The sequence below is a fragment of the Chrysochloris asiatica genome, unplaced genomic scaffold, assembly GCF_000296735.1.
Source record: "Chrysochloris asiatica unplaced genomic scaffold, ChrAsi1.0 scaffold00056, whole genome shotgun sequence".
Lineage (NCBI taxonomy): Eukaryota > Metazoa > Chordata > Mammalia > Afrosoricida > Chrysochloridae > Chrysochloris > Chrysochloris asiatica.
This window is the reverse complement of record NW_006408574.1, coordinates 14,982,839-14,993,038: the sequence shown is the minus strand read 5'-3', so window position 1 is coordinate 14,993,038 and position 10,200 is coordinate 14,982,839. Positions and strand designations below refer to the sequence as shown.

General features: G+C 40.5%; 1 pseudogene; it reads right to left on the bottom strand.

Annotated features, from left to right (window-relative positions):
* Positions 1-6,636: 6,636 nt before the first annotated feature.
* LOC102819886 overlaps positions 6,637-10,200 on the bottom strand; it is a 10,160-nt pseudogene continuing 6,596 nt past the window's right edge.

The window sequence follows — 10,200 nt, the reverse complement described above, 5'->3', positions numbered from 1 at the left end:
ATGAAAATAACCAAAGATATCCCTTTCCCTCATAAGTTTGATAGAAGCGATCAACTCTAATCTGGTTTTGACCCACTAAAACCTTGAATATGTAATATAGAACCTAATGAAACTAAAGGAGATGTTTTCTATGCCTGGGGAAGCTTTAGCACTGCACAAATTAATTGCACCATTCTATAATCTTTCTGCGAGTAACATATATGCAGGTCAATTGAATCATGAAATTAAGTCTAACACTATTCAAGTCACACAGACTATGAAATGACATTATGTTAGAATCGCCCACTCCTCTTCATTAACCTGTTCCAAAAGTAAACACTTTTATTGCCTTCTGCCTCAGCATTTGTTCATGGTGATAACAAGTTCCAAAATTTTTGCTAAAGTTAGTTATTAGACTGTGATTCTTTGTAATGAACTTTCATTCATCACTGAACCAGTGTAAATTCTACTGCTCCATGTACTATTTTAAGCTTGGGTAAGGTTTCTGCCATCTATATTACTTTCAGAATATGAGCAAACCACGAGTCCATACTTTTGTGCTATATTATTTTAAGCTTAATGTTATTAGAAGCTGTTGTGCTTAGAGAGAATGGAAATGATATCCCACACCAATTCTGAAGGCAATAGGAAATTGAGAAAGTAGTTTAATAAACAGATGCTTCCTTTGCCTTTTTAAAGAAAATCATATTTATTTGAGCAGCTTTCTCAATATAATACAATCTTCCTGTTTAAAAGGCAATCATTCCCTCCAGTTTATTCACTTAAATGAAATCACTTTTGCTCCTAGAAGTATTCCCCCAGCCTCGCCTCATGTCAACACTGATGTGTGGAGTTGGAATGAAAAGAGAGAAAGAATGAAATTCCTCAAGTGCTTTGGAGTTGGAAGAAGAGCAACTCAAGATTTAAATAGCTTTCTTGATTTTTTAGAGTTTTTACAAGAGCCAACTACAGGGGGCAGCAAATATTAATATGCCCTTAGGATCCTGCCAGATCTTGGAATGAACAATTTCTCGGCTTCTCAGTCTCTTGATGGTGAGAAATGTCCAGTTTGGTTGGGAAATGTATTGTTTCCTTACTGCTTTATTTTCAAAATAGATGAGTGAAATCTTGGTGTCTGGTTCCTCATCAATCTTGACACAGAAACCTGAAGTCCAGCCTAATCTTACCAGTTTCAGAGTGCTGTTTGCATTCTTTATATTTTGCAATTAAGTATGATGTGCTGATTAAAATCCCAGGCCCATGCGAACATTAGTGTGAGTTCCAGGACACAGGAACACCACCGTGGGGGACAAAGGACATTGTTCTTTCTCTCTTATTTACTCAGTGGGTTAAGGACTATCAGAATTTCCTGAGCCATCTTCCACACTGTTTGAAGGTTGCATCACCAGAGAGTTGATTTCCATACATTTGCCGTTGCGGTTGACTGCCCAAGTCATAGTGGCCCCACGTACAACAGAACCAAACTGGATCTGATACGGCACCATCTCCACAATCAGCGTGGACCACGCCCTCCTTTTGATGGATAGGGTTTTTATTGGCTGAGATCCACAGGACTTTCACTGGCTGATCCTCAGAAGAGGATCACCAAGCCTTTCTTCCTAGTTCTTCCGAGTCTGGAAACTCCATTGAAACCTGTTCAGCACTAGAGGAACTTGAAAGACAGGTGGTGGATGGGCAAATGGAACATTGTCTGGAAATCAAATCCAGGTCACCATCATAGAAGGTAAGATTTCTACCACTGACCTATACTCCAAGTATTTATTATATCTAAAGTCCAATTCAATGTCATGGAATTGCCCAAATCAAATTGAATCTACTTTTCCAAAGGACAGAGAAAGAGAGCCACATAGCACACATGAACAGAGTTGAACTTGACTTACATTTGTATTGTGAGGATTCAAGAGAGGAGAGATGCCAGATCCTCTTAGAAGATCTTTGAGCTCATCATGGAAGCTTAATGTTCCCTACTATTTTCTTTCTGGAGAACTCTGTAAAGCGGAGAAGGAAACCACTCATCTTTTTTGGACTTCAAACCCCGGGCTTCAAAATACCAACTGCTACAAGGATGGTTGTGAAATCCTGAATTGTCGATGAATGGCGTTATCAACATAGACTAGGGTCCACCACAAGACTAGGCAATAACCAAAGGAGTTCCTACAATAAAAAGTAGAAATGTAAAGTTTGTGATACCACTTATGCAAAAGAGCGGTGCTGAACTGCAGCAAGGGATAAGGAGACTTACAAGATTCATGTTATGCATTTTTCTGAATGAAACACGAAAAATAAGCAATAAGACACAAGAATACTATAAAAATACAGGTCCATCAACCCAGATTAAATAAAACATTCATTTTCCATATTTATTTAGATGTTTTTTTTTCTTTTTCAAAGAACATTTTTACAATCTTTATTGCAGTATACCATGCTCAGAAAATCGACAGTTCAGTGACTCTTCATTAACTGAAAGTGCCTGTAACAGCAGCAGCCAGCTCAAGAAACAGAGCATCACAACCCAGAATCCCCCTCTGACTTCCTATTGTCTCCACTCCAACCCTCCCAGGGTTCCTCTCGGACTTCCAGATGGACACATGCCCTTTGCATCTTCCGTGTTGCTTATATTTTCATTTAAATCACACAGTAATTTCCTTGGTTCAACTTCAGATTTGTGAGATCCACCAATATTGTTGTAAGTAGTTAATGTTCCCTTCTTCCCCTTGCAGCTTGGCATTACATTTTGTCAATATATTTAGACATACAGTCACTGCATTGTCTGTTTGTGAAATGAATTTCCTTAAGCGGATGTATCCAGTCATGATGGATGAAATTGTTGCATGGATTAGCTTGTCTAGTAGTGAGAGCTTCTTCTATCACACTGTATCATGATTCCCTTAGGGAAACATTTCCACTCTGATGCATGCCTGTTGCTATTGTTGACCATCAAGCCAACTGCCACTCAATGTCCAGAGTAGAACAGCCTCCCAGGGTGTTCAAAGACGCCATCTTTATCCATGCAGGCCACCATATCTGTCTCTTGTAAAGCATCTAGTGGGTTCAAACCCCTGACCTTTCAGTTAGCAACCGAGTGCTTAACCATTGTACCACCAGGGTCATTGATATAGGCATTGTTAGTCCATTGCCATTCCTGCCCGAGATTGTCACATTTTGAAACCCATGGTGATACTGAGGATTAAACTGAGCTACCAACCACAGGGTTAATGGTTGAAACCCATTCCTTGGAAGAAAGAGAAGGTTATCTTCTCCCTAAAAGACTGAGTCTCAGAAACCTTCAGAAGCAGTTCCACTCTGTCCTATGGGCTTGCTATCAGTTAGAATTGACTTGATGGTAGTGGGGTATCCTACTGATGGCCGTTTGGATTATGTCTTCTTGTACATGTGCTTGAGAGGGTGTCTGCAATTGCTAGTCCCAGGTAAGCACATTTCCACCTTCACAGCATAAAAACCAAGTGATTCAGAAAGCGATATGTGCTCCCTCTGCTCCACACATGTGTCAACATTTGCGAATATTCAATTTCTATGTGTTGGCTGGTGGTTGGTTAATTGTTTTTTTCAATTTGTGGGAGTTAGATGACATTCTCTCTGAATTCTGGTAATGTTGAGCATCTTGGTAATCTCTTGGTCATTAAAACTTTCTTCTCCCCTACAGGCTTTCAACTGTTGCACATTGAGCTCTCTCCTCTACTGTCCTTGCAGAGTTTGGAAGTAACAAGACAGATTTTTCTCCTATTAGTCAGCAAAAGGGTCCACAGCCCTAGGCAATGCTAATTTATCCAATTGCTAATACATCCACCCATTTTCTTCATTATCACCCCTAATTTGCTTCTGATCTTTGCTACATCAACTATTTTCTTGTCTTTTGTACCATCCACCTTCTTATCCCCTGGCCCTTGCCTCTTTGACAAAGAAAAACTCACCTCAATTCTCTAACCTAAATTGTTTTTCCTTTATTCATCATCCCAATCAAATGTCTAACCTGTCTCTTATTAATCTTCAAACTTCTTGAAAGACTTGGTCTTTGTTCTCATGGCCTCATGCTGTTCTGTAGTCTGTCTCTACTCTCCCAGTGACGTGGATGAGATTATCAGCGGCCTCCTAATTTCTCTGTCTAAAAGCACACTTGACTGTCCTCATCTCTGTTTCTCGTCTATAAACCTCATGACCTATTTCCACAGCACTCCCCCATCCACTGAGTATTCTGTGGCCTTTCACTTTTCTAGTCTTTGCATGTCTACTGTCTAGTCAAGGTCCCTCTTTCAAACCTCACTTGTTAAATCACAACAACAGCAGACACATACATAGTTGCCCCTGAGTCAATTCCAACTCATAGTGACCCCATGGGTGTCCTATTAGGACTATTCTCCACAGGGTTTGCAACAGTTGGTTTTTCCCAAACAGATCATCAGAACTTTCTTTAAAAGAATTCATGGTTATGTTCAAACTCCCAAACATTTGGTTATCAGGCAAATGTTTTCCCCATGTACAGTAGCCAGGGAGTCCAGATGTGGTGGTTCTTTTATTCTGAATACCATGAAATCTTGCCAGCACCATCGTAGATAGATAGACAGAAAGGCAAACAGACAGAAAGACAGATAGATTGTTGTTGTTGTTAAGTGCCATCGAGTCAGTTGTGAACCGTAGTGACCCTGTATAGAGTTTCCAAGGAGCAACTGGTGACCTTGAACCAGCAACCTTGTGGTTCAAACCGACTTTGCAGTTCAGCACATTAACCCACAGTGCCACACCAGGACTCCAGGACACATAGATTGTTGTTATTAGGTGCCATCGAGTCGGTACCAACTCATAGCGACCTTATGTACAGCAGAATGAAACATTGCCCAGTCCTGGGCCAACCTCACTACTGTTGCCACACTTGAGTCTATCGATGCTGCCACTTTGCCAATCTATCTTTCTGGGGGTCTTCCTCTTTTTCTCTGACCTCCACCTTACCAAACATGATATCCTTCTCCAGTAACTGGTCCATCCTGACAATATGTCCGAAGTATGAGAGATGAAGTCTGGCCATCTTGGCCTCCAAGGAGCACTCTGGTTGAACTTCTTCTAAAATGGATCTATTGATTCTTTTGGCCGCCGATGACACTTTCAATATTCTCCTCCAACACCATTACTCAAAAGCATCAATTCTTCTCTAGTCTTCCTTATTCACTGTCCAGATTTCACATGCATATGAGGTTATTGAAAATACCATGGCTTGGGTCAGGTACGCCTTAGTCTTCAAGCTGACAGCTTTGCTCTTCAACACTTTAAAAAGGATAGATAGATAGAAATATAGTATTTCAACCATGATCATTTCAACCTTATCAATTCATGGTAAGAGAGATTCTAGAGAGGCTGCATTCTTGTATCCCAGTGACTACCACAGAGCCTGGACAAATGTTCCTAGATTTCATCATTAAACTGGGCAAGGGTTCTATAGGATCTCTTCCAGTCTAGACACTGATTCAGCATCTGTGCTGAGGTAGGAAGTACCTCTTTCATCTACACGGCTGCCCCTTGCCACTCTTACCTGTGGAGAAACCCTGTACCAGAACGCAAGGGGGTGGCTCTACATAGATGGGAACAAGATCCCTGGCATGAGCTGCGAAACAGGAGACTTGGCTGGAGAAGCTGTTAATACCGATTCCCCAAGCCTTTGGGTTGATACCAGCAAAAGTGCCTAAAGTCCAAAGCAGTAGAAATTGACCACTTCTTTCTTCCATTCCTCAAGCTCCATACACAGAGAAAAGAAAAAAGAAGAGAATGAATGAATGAGACAAGAGCTCACAACAGCCTTTAGAAGGCAAAGAGAATCTTGGTTGGTCCACTAAGAAGAACAGGGATAAAATTTAAATTTCCCACCAGAGACATCAACTTTTAGATCCCCTAACTCTGCCCCACTCTAAACCTGCTGGATCCCAGAGGAGTTTTAGGGGATCACAGAGTGACTTCATTTTGTTTTCAGTGGTTCCTGGAACAACTGTGTCATTGTTGTTACATGTTCTTCAGTTGTCTCTGACTCATAGCGACCCTATGCACAACAAAACCAAACACTGCCCGGTCCTGTATTTAACTGTAAATATGAATACATGTTTTTAAGGTCTCACTCCTGGAAAAAGGCACCATTAATACATTGCTTGGTCTGAGCTGGCCTGGGATGTGAGTGATGTAATCTTGATCCATTACCACACTGTGCAATTGTCCTACAGAGAACGGACAAGGCCATTGTGTGGCTTTCTTACAAAGAAAAAATTATTGTTTTCCAAAATCATCAGCTGCTAATTTTGTGTTAAATTGTATGCTGCCAACTCATGCATATTAACAAATGGCTCTTTAATGTATAATTGTTGTTGTTTTCTTAAAAGAGAACTGTTTCCCATGTTTTCTAAAGAATGTGTACCTAAAAAAGAAAGAATGTAAAGGAATATTAGACTGATTCGAAGCCCAGACATATGGAGAGACAGCATTCCATCTGTTCAAATATCAAAGCTAGTTGATTTTGCAAAAGACCTTGATCTTTATTCTTCAAAAACCCCATGATTCATTTACACTCAACCAATCATGGAATTCTAAAAGGCTGTGAAACCTCTTCTAGAACTGCAAACACCTCTTTTGTCCACTTCTTCACTGAGACAAGCAGCTCTGGGATAGAGTATCCAGGTTCCCACATTTTAGACTGCTCTCATAAGGAAATCGCAACTGCAGATACACATTTGCAATAGCATCTTACTTCCGAGAGCCTGGTGTCTCTGTAAAAATGGCTGTGTTGTCTTGTAGCAGACAGCTGATCTGGTTGCCTACAATGGTATGGAAGAAAAGATTTTCTCTCAGGAGAGCAAAGGAAAATTGAGCACAAAACAGGACATGCATTTACTCTAGGAATAGAGATGTTTAAGGTCACATCTGAGAAGAGTTACCTAACGTAGACATTAAATTAAAGATCTCTCCATGCAAATGTTCAAGCCACTTTCATGTAACCACACTACCACTGACTTGGCGCTGACCCAAGAGATGAATTATAGTGAGTGGATGGCCCTATGCTATTTCTGAGTCCCAGGGTACAGGTGAGGAAAAGCACTATGAACTTAAAGTTGACAAGGTCTCTGTCAGAGGCCAATGGCTTCTTCGAATCATGCACATCTAACAGAAACGTGAAATGTGGGGTAAGAAAGGGCCTGTTGTCCTTAGCATATTACACCTGATAACGGAACAATTCCCTGATCTGTCCCAGGTAATGTTGCCCATCATGCGTCTCATTTGCCATGCTTGAAATGCTAGATAAGTCTTTTGTTCCAGCCATTGATACAGGGTGTAAATGCTAGGTGGATATTTATGTATTTTTGATAAGAATCTTTTCTAAGGTGTATTTATTTAGATCAAGCATCCAAGTCAAATATGGATATTGAATATCACCCTGTTAGGTTAGGGACCTATTTCAGTGCATGACTTATTCTTTCATTCCTTTAGTTGTTTACTGAATCATATATGTATTATATTGCTTACTAAGTATCAGGAAACTCATTAGGACCAGGGGACTCATGGATAGACAAGACAAATGCATTGTACAATTAGTCAATCTCTCTCTCACTCTCGTACTCACCTTCTCTTGCTCCATTACCATCACCAAGCTGCCCAAGGCAGAACTGAGGAAGCCATCCTTAACTAAAGCTTTCTCCTGCTCTTGATTCCTTAGTCCACACTTCCGGTTTTCTGACTGAAACACTGTAATAGGATGAACACAGCTCCGCTATAGAGGCATGATAGTTGTGCTTATTAGTTAGTACCTGGGCCACCAGTTAAGTGTTTTACATTCAATAGTTTGATCTTCTGGTGGTGGTGGCTATGTGCCGTGGAGTTAGTTCTGACTCACAGCGACCCAGTACATGGTTTCTTAGGCTATAAATCTTTACGGGAGCAGAAAGCCTCATCTTTCTACTGCAGAACAGCAGGCAGCCCGATTCGTAACCACTATGCTACCAGAGCTCCTTGCAATAAACCTTAGAGGAAAGGATGTTATGACCTCCACTCTAGGGATTAAGAAGAGTAAGGCTTAAAAAGTTTACATACATTACCCAAGGCTTTAGGGTCAGCTTGTATAATGGTCTAGATTTGAACCCAAGGCATTTGGACTGCAAAGTCTCTTTGGCATCCAACATGATATTCCTTGGTTGTTCTCACTTGTGTACGTTCCTGGCAGAGACCCCTACACAACACTATCATCTCATACCGTGGACGTGATATTTATATTTAAGGTGAGATGCTGAACTTATGAAAAGTCATTAAGAAAACACTCAGGGTGAAACACTTAGTCTTAGAACGGTGGATTGTCAAACTATTGCTTGGTGTAGTTGAGCAAAACTCTCGAACAAAAGCTGCTGTTGTAAATTTCAGTTTCCCAGCTGGATTAGATGTAGTTGCTCATCTTTCTGTTTTGTCTAGAATCTTTTGGGGAGTAGAATACTATGATTTTATCATTATATTTTTAGTTAATTCAGTGCCAGCAAAGCTTCTCTACCTTAGTTTTCATGTTCAGAAACAAGTACAGGACTGAACCTGGGGTATAATTTCAAGTACCCACATGATGTCACCAATGCATATCATAAATTAAAAGCACTTGATAAACTACAAGTGGACATGGGAATGAAAATGTATCATCATGTTTGGAGACAAGCATAGTCTTTCATGTAGTGTAGGGTGAGAATTTCTTTTACAGACATCAAACACTAATGTTACATGGTGACTCTCTTAAAGAGTGAGTAGAATCCTTTTACTCCCTTCAAATTTTCTCACTAAAACATGCAACTGTGCTATTGAAAATTCCAAACTGTACAGATGTAAGCAATGAATTCCTTAACCCGCAGGTTTAAACTCAACAGAATCTGTGGCTTTCCAAGAATCAGGAAGCTCTTCCAGTGGATTTGGGGAAGAAAAGACTTAAAAATCTACGTAGTCTGACGCACTACGTTTCCAACTGGTTTGCATACACTGCTGAAATGAGCGATGGGGTAAAGTGGATGTGTTATTACGTGAGCAGTAAGTCTTTACAGAGCAAAGGCAGAAGTGAGTGAGGTCTCAGTCATCAACAGATCTTAAAGATGTGGTTTTGTGTTCCGCAAGTGTAGATGTCGTAGCTGCTTCCTTTGAAGTAAAACTCACATCTCTTTGTAACTGGGATAGGTTCTGAAGAAACAAAGCTCTGAGAGCTTCAGATGGGCAATAAAAAATGTTGTAATCTCCTACAGGAAGGATATGGTTTATAAAGCAGCATATTTTTTATGACACATGGATGTTTGCAACAAACCAGGCCAGTAAGTAAGAATTTCAGATTTAAAAGAAAGAGCAGGGACATAACTTTCCTTTACAGGTGTCACTAGGCTTAAAACAACCTTTGCTAACCCAGTAAATGAATCATTTTAGACGTGTGCAAACAGAGTTTATGGTGTAAACCTGTACTTCTTCCATCTGCTTGCAGGAGTCAGCGCCTGACTGCCAAAAGGGTTTTTAATGAAAGAGAGAGAAAAAAAAAAAAAAAAAAGATCCATGCATTGGACAGTGATCTTAAACCACTTTTAGGTGCCTCTGCACAGCGATGTCTCTGCCATCAGAAACTCACTTAGAGAGGTAGCTGACCTTGAAGGTTGTCAAGATGGTTTGCAGGGTCAGATAAACTTGGGTTCAAAAGCCAGTTATGCCATGGGCTAGGTTTTGTGAGTGGTTTGTGCTTCAACACTAACCTAAAGTTCAGCAGTTTGAAGCCACCCAGAGGTGCCAGAGAAGATAGACCTGGCAACATACTCCCATAAAAGCAAAGCCAATGCAGTTCTACTTTGTAAAACATAGGGTCACCATGAGTTGAAATGATTCCATGGTAATAGGTTGGTTTGTCTTAGGAGGGGGATTGGGGGGACAAATCACCTGCTTTACATTTTTGTACCTCACTTGACTCATGTCAAATGAATGTGGCAACAAAGCCACTTTAGGGAATTCTTTTGATGATTATTATTGGTGGTTTTAGGTGTCATCGAGTTCTTTCCAACTCATAGGGACATTATGCACAACAGAACAAAACTTTGCCTGGGACTGTTCCATTTTCACAATTGTTGTTATACTTCAAACCCATCTTTTGAGAATTGTTGTTGTCGTGTGCTGTGGAGTCGGTTCTGACTCATAGCGACCCTGTACAGGGTT